The following is a 7062-nucleotide window of genomic DNA, read 5'->3' on the forward strand; positions in this document are numbered from 1 at the left end:
GTAAACTGCTTCATTCCATACCTCCATACACAATAGTCATAAGCTGCATCTAACTACACTCACACTGCAGAAATCCCGTAACCATTTCTTCTACACTCAGGCAACAGAATTCCCGCATCTTGCGTATGCCTACTGCCAGGCTGCAGAACTCTCGTAAACTGCTTCATTCCATACCTCCATACGAATAGTCATAAGCTGCGTCCTACTATGCTCACGTTACAGAAATACTGTAAGCTGTGTTTCCTACTCTCAGGCTACCGAAATCCCACATCTTGTGTATGCCTACTGCCAGGCTGGAGAACTCTTGTAAACTGCTACATTCCACACGTCTGATACAGAACTCCACTAAGCTGCTTCTCACAGAACTCATGTTAGGGAACTCCTGTAACTGCTTTTGCTACACTCAGGCTACAGAAATCCAGTATCTTGCGTTTGCCTACTCACAGGCAGAAGACTAGTGGAAAGTGCTAGGTCCCATATTTCTATACCGAGCTCCTGTAAGCTGTGTCGCTCAACACTACTGCTACAGAACTCCGGTAAGCTGCGTTTCCTACACTCAGGCTACAGAAATCTGGCATCTGGCATATTCCTCCTGCTAGTCTGCAGAAACTTTGTGAACTGCTATGTTCCACACTTATGATACATATCTCCCATAAGCTGCTACATTCCACACTTCTGATACATAACGCCCATAAGCTGCTTCTCACAGAACTCATGCTACAGAACACCCGTAAACTGCTTTTGCTACACTCAGGCTACAGAAACCCCACATCTTGCGTATGCGTACTCCCAGGCTACAGAATTATTGTAAACGGCTTCATTCCATAGTGCATATGGAACTCCCGCAAGCTGCATCTCTGGTAAACGGCTACTTTCCAAACCTCTGACACAGAACACCCATAAGCTGCGTTTCCTACACTCATTTTACAGAACTCCCGTTAGCTGCTTTTCCTACCGTCAGACCACAGAAATCAAGCATACTGCATATGCCTTCTCCCAGGCAGAAGAACTACTGTAAACTGCTATGTCCCATAGTTCCATACAGAGCTCCCGTCAGCTGCATCTCACAACAACACATGTTACAGAACTCCTGTAAGGTGCATTTCCTACACTCAGGATACAAAAATTCCGAATCTTGCGTATGCCTACTGCCAGGCTGAAGAACTCTTGTAAACTGCTACATTCCACACGTCTGATACAGAACTCCACTAAGCTGCTTCTCACAGAACTCACGTTAGGGAACTCCTGTAACTGCTTTCGCTACACTCAGGCTACAAAATCCAGTATCCTGCGTTTGCCTACTCACAGGCAGAAGACTAGTGGAAAGTGCTAGGTCCCATATTTCTATACCGAGCTCCTGTAAGCTGTGTCGCTCAACACTACTGCTACAGAACTCCGGTAAGCTGCGTTTCCTACACTCAGGCTACAGAAATCTGGCATCTGGCATATTCCTCCTGCTAGTCTGCAGAAACTTTGTGAACTGCTATGTTCCACACTTATGATACATATCTCCCATAAGCTGCTACATTCCACACTTCTGATACATAACGCCCATAAGCTGCTTCTCACAGAACTCATGCTACAGAACACCCGTAAACTGCTTTTGCTACACTCAGGCTACAGAAACCCCACATCTTGCGTATGCGTACTCCCAGGCTACAGAATTATTGTAAACGGCTTCATTCCATAGTGCATATGGAACTCCCGCAAGCTGCATCTCTGGTAAACGGCTACTTTCCAAACCTCTGACACAGAACACCCATAAGCTGCGTTTCCTACACTCATTTTACAGAACTCCCGTTAGCTGCTTTTCCTACCGTCAGACCACAGAAATCAAGCATACTGCATATGCCTTCTCCCAGGCAGAAGAACTACTGTAAACTGCTATGTCCCATAGTTCCATACAGAGCTCCCGTCAGCTGCATCTCACAACGACACATGTTACAGAACTCCTGTAAGGTGCATTTCCTACACTCAGGATACAAAAATTCCGAATCTTGCGTATGCCTACTGCCAGGCTGAAGAACTCTTGTAAACTGCTACATTCCACACGTCTGATACAGAACTCCACTAAGCTGCTTCTCACAGAACTCACGTTAGGGAACTCCTGTAACTGCTTTCGCTACACTCAGGCTACAAAATCCAGTATCCTGCGTTTGCCTACTCACAGGCAGAAGACTAGTGGAAAGTGCTAGGTCCCATATTTCTATACCGAGCTCCTGTAAGCTGTGTCGCTCAACACTACTGCTACAGAACTCCGGTAAGCTGCGTTTCCTACACTCAGGCTACAGAAATCTGGCATCTGGCATATTCCTCCTGCTAGTCTGCAGAAACTTTGTGAACTGCTATGTTCCACACTTATGATACATATCTCCCATAAGCTGCTACATTCCACACTTCTGATACATAACGCCCATAAGCTGCTTCTCACAGAACTCATGCTACAGAACACCCGTAAACTGCTTTTGCTACACTCAGGCTACAGAAACCCCACATCTTGCGTATGCGTACTCCCAGGCTACAGAATTATTGTAAACGGCTTCATTCCATAGTGCATATGGAACTCCCGCAAGCTGCATCTCTGGTAAACGGCTACTTTCCAAACCTCTGACACAGAACACCCATAAGCTGCGTTTCCTACACTCATTTTACAGAACTCCCGTTAGCTGCTTTTCCTACCGTCAGACCACAGAAATCAAGCATACTGCATATGCCTTCTCCCAGGCAGAAGAACTACTGTAAACTGCTATGTCCCATAGTTCCATACAGAGCTCCCGTCAGCTGCATCTCACAACAACACATGTTACAGAACTCCTGTAAGGTGCATTTCCTACACTCAGGATACAAAATTTCCGAATCTTGCGTATGCCTACTGCCAGGCTGAAGAACTCTTGTAAACTGCTACATTCCACACGTCTGATACAGAACTCCACTAAGCTGCTTCTCACAGAACTCACGTTAGGGAACTCCTGTAACTGCTTTCGCTACACTCAGGCTACAAAATCCAGTATCCTGCGTTTGCCTATTCCCAGGCTGAAGAACTCTTTTCAACTGCTTCATTCCAAACATCCATACAGAATTCCCGTAAGTTGCATCTCACAGCACTCATGTTGCAGAACTCCTGTAAACTGCGTTTCCTACTCAGGCTACAGAAATTCCGCATCTTGCCTATGCCTACCGCCAGGCTGAAGAACTCTTGTAAACTGCTTCATTCCATAGCACGCTACAGAACTCCCGTAGCTTGCGTCTCTCATCACTCACGTTATAGAACTCCATATGCTGGGTTTCCTACACTCAGGGTACAGTAATCCCGCATCTTGCGCATGCCTACTGCCAGGTGCAGAACTCTCGTAAACTGCTTCATTCCATACCTCCATACACAATAGTCATAAGCTGCATCTAACTACACTCACACTGCAGAAATCCCGTAACCATTTCTTCTACACTCAGGCAACAGAATTCCCGCATCTTGCGTATGCCTACTGCCAGGCTGCAGAACTCTCGTAAACTGCTTCATTCCATACCTCCATACGAATAGTCATAAGCTGCGTCCTACTACGCTCACGTTACAGAAATCCTGGAAGCTGTGTTTCCTACTCTCAGGCTACCGAAATCCCACATCTTGTGTATGCCTACTGCCAGGCTGGAGAACTCTTGTAAACTGCTACATTCCACACGTCTGATACAGAACTCCACTAAGCTGCTTCTCACAGAACTCATGTTAGGGAACTCCTGTAACTGCTTTTGCTACACTCAGGCTACAGAAATCCAGTATCTTGCGTTTGCCTACTCACAGGCAGAAGACTAGTGGAAAGTGCTAGGTCCCATATTTCTATACCGAGCTCCTGTAAGCTGTGTCGCTCAACACTACTGCTACAGAACTCCGGTAAGCTGCGTTTCCTACACTCAGGCTACAGAAATCTGGCATCTGGCATATTCCTCCTGCTAGTCTGCAGAAACTTTGTGAACTGCTATGTTCCACACTTATGATACATATCTCCCATAAGCTGCTACATTCCACACTTCTGATACATAACGCCCATAAGCTGCTTCTCACAGAACTCATGCTACAGAACACCCGTAAACTGCTTTTGCTACACTCAGGCTACAGAAACCCCACATCTTGCGTATGCGTACTCCCAGGCTACAGAATTATTGTAAACGGCTTCATTCCATAGTGCATATGGAACTCCCGCAAGCTGCATCTCTGGTAAACGGCTACTTTCCAAACCTCTGACACAGAACACCCATAAGCTGCGTTTCCTACACTCATTTTACAGAACTCCCGTTAGCTGCTTTTCCTACCGTCAGACCACAGAAATCAAGCATACTGCATATGCCTTCTCCCAGGCAGAAGAACTACTGTAAACTGCTATGTCCCATAGTTCCATACAGAGCTCCCGTCAGCTGCATCTCACAACAACACATGTTACAGAACTCCTGTAAGGTGCATTTCCTACACTCAGGATACAAAAATTCCGAATCTTGCGTATGCCTACTGCCAGGCTGAAGAACTCTTGTAAACTGCTACATTCCACACGTCTGATACAGAACTCCACTAAGCTGCTTCTCACAGAACTCACGTTAGGGAACTCCTGTAACTGCTTTCGCTACACTCAGGCTACAAAATCCAGTATCCTGCGTTTGCCTACTCACAGACAGAAGACTAGTGGAAAGTGCTAGGTCCCATATTTCTATACCGAGCTCCTGTAAGCTGTGTCGCTCAACACTACTGCTACAGAACTCCGGTAAGCTGCGTTTCCTACACTCAGGCTACAGAAATCTGGCATCTGGCATATTCCTCCTGCTAGTCTGCAGAAACTTTGTGAACTGCTATGTTCCACACTTATGATACATATCTCCCATAAGCTGCTACATTCCACACTTCTGATACATAACGCCCATAAGCTGCTTCTCACAGAACTCATGCTACAGAACACCCGTAAACTGCTTTTGCTACACTCAGGCTACAGAAACCCCACATCTTGCGTATGCGTACTCCCAGGCTACAGAATTATTGTAAACGGCTTCATTCCATAGTGCATATGGAACTCCCGCAAGCTGCATCTCTGGTAAACGGCTACTTTCCAAACCTCTGACACAGAACACCCATAAGCTGCGTTTCCTACACTCATTTTACAGAACTCCCGTTAGCTGCTTTTCCTACCGTCAGACCACAGAAATCAAGCATACTGCATATGCCTTCTCCCAGGCAGAAGAACTACTGTAAACTGCTATGTCCCATAGTTCCATACAGAGCTCCCGTCAGCTGCATCTCACAACAACACATGTTACAGAACTCCTGTAAGGTGCATTTCCTACACTCAGGATACAAAAATTCCGAATCTTGCGTATGCCTACTGCCAGGCTGAAGAACTCTTGTAAACTGCTACATTCCACACGTCTGATACAGAACTCCACTAAGCTGCTTCTCACAGAACTCACGTTAGGGAACTCCTGTAACTGCTTTCGCTGCACTCAGGCTACAAAATCCAGTATCCTGCGTTTGCCTACTCACAGACAGAAGACTAGTGGAAAGTGCTAGGTCCCATATTTCTATACCGAGCTCCTGTAAGCTGTGTCGCTCAACACTACTGCTACAGAACTCCGGTAAGCTGCGTTTCCTACACTCAGGCTACAGAAATCTGGCATCTGGCATATTCCTCCTGCTAGTCTGCAGAAACTTTGTGAACTGCTATGTTCCACACTTATGATACATATCTCCCATAAGCTGCTACATTCCACACTTCTGATACATAACGCCCATAAGCTGCTTCTCACAGAACTCATGCTACAGAACACCCGTAAACTGCTTTTGCTACACTCAGGCTACAGAAACCCCACATCTTGCGTATGCGTACTCCCAGGCTACAGAATTATTGTAAACGGCTTCATTCCATAGTGCATATGGAACTCCCGCAAGCTGCATCTCTGGTAAACGGCTACTTTCCAAACCTCTGACACAGAACACCCATAAGCTGCGTTTCCTACACTCATTTTACAGAACTCCCGTTAGCTGCTTTTCCTACCGTCAGACCACAGAAATCAAGCATACTGCATATGCCTTCTCCCAGGCAGAAGAACTACTGTAAACTGCTATGTCCCATAGTTCCATACAGAGCTCCCGTCAGCTGCATTTCACAACAACACATGTTACAGAACTCCTGTAAGGTGCATTTCCTACACTCAGGATACAAAAATTCCGAATCTTGCGTATGCCTACTGCCAGGCTGAAGAACTCTTGTAAACTGCTACATTCCACACGTCTGATACAGAACTCCACTAAGCTGCTTCTCACAGAACTCACGTTAGGGAACTCCTGTAACTGCTTTCGCTACACTCAGGCTACAAAATCCAGTATCCTGCGTTTGCCTATTCCCAGGCTGAAGAACTCTTTTCAACTGCTTCATTCCAAACATCCATACAGAATTCCCGTAAGTTGCATCTCACAGCACTCATGTTGCAGAACTCCTGTAAACTGCGTTTCCTACTCAGGCTACAGAAATTCCGCATCTTGCCTATGCCTACCGCCAGGCTGAAGAACTCTTGTAAACTGCTTCATTCCATAGCACGCTACAGAACTCCCGTAGCTTGCGTCTCTCATCACTCACGTTATAGAACTCCATATGCTGGGTTTCCTACACTCAGGGTACAGTAATCCCGCATCTTGCGCATGCCTACTGCCAGGTGCAGAACTCTCGTAAACTGCTTCATTCCATACCTCCATACACAATAGTCATAAGCTGCATCTAACTACACTCACACTGCAGAAATCCCGTAACCATTTCTTCTACACTCAGGCAACAGAATTCCCGCATCTTGCGTATGCCTACTGCCAGGCTGCAGAACTCTCGTAAACTGCTTCATTCCATACCTCCATACGAATAGTCATAAGCTGCGTCCTACTATGCTCACGTTACAGAAATACTGTAAGCTGTGTTTCCTACTCTCAGGCTACCGAAATCCCACATCTTGTGTATGCCTACTGCCAGGCTGGAGAACTCTTGTAAACTGCTACATTCCACACGTCTGATACAGAACTCCACTAAGCTGCTTCTCACA

Source organism: Lepus europaeus, chromosome 19 (assembly GCF_033115175.1).
Source record: "Lepus europaeus isolate LE1 chromosome 19, mLepTim1.pri, whole genome shotgun sequence".
NCBI classification, from domain to species: Eukaryota; Metazoa; Chordata; class Mammalia; order Lagomorpha; family Leporidae; genus Lepus; species Lepus europaeus.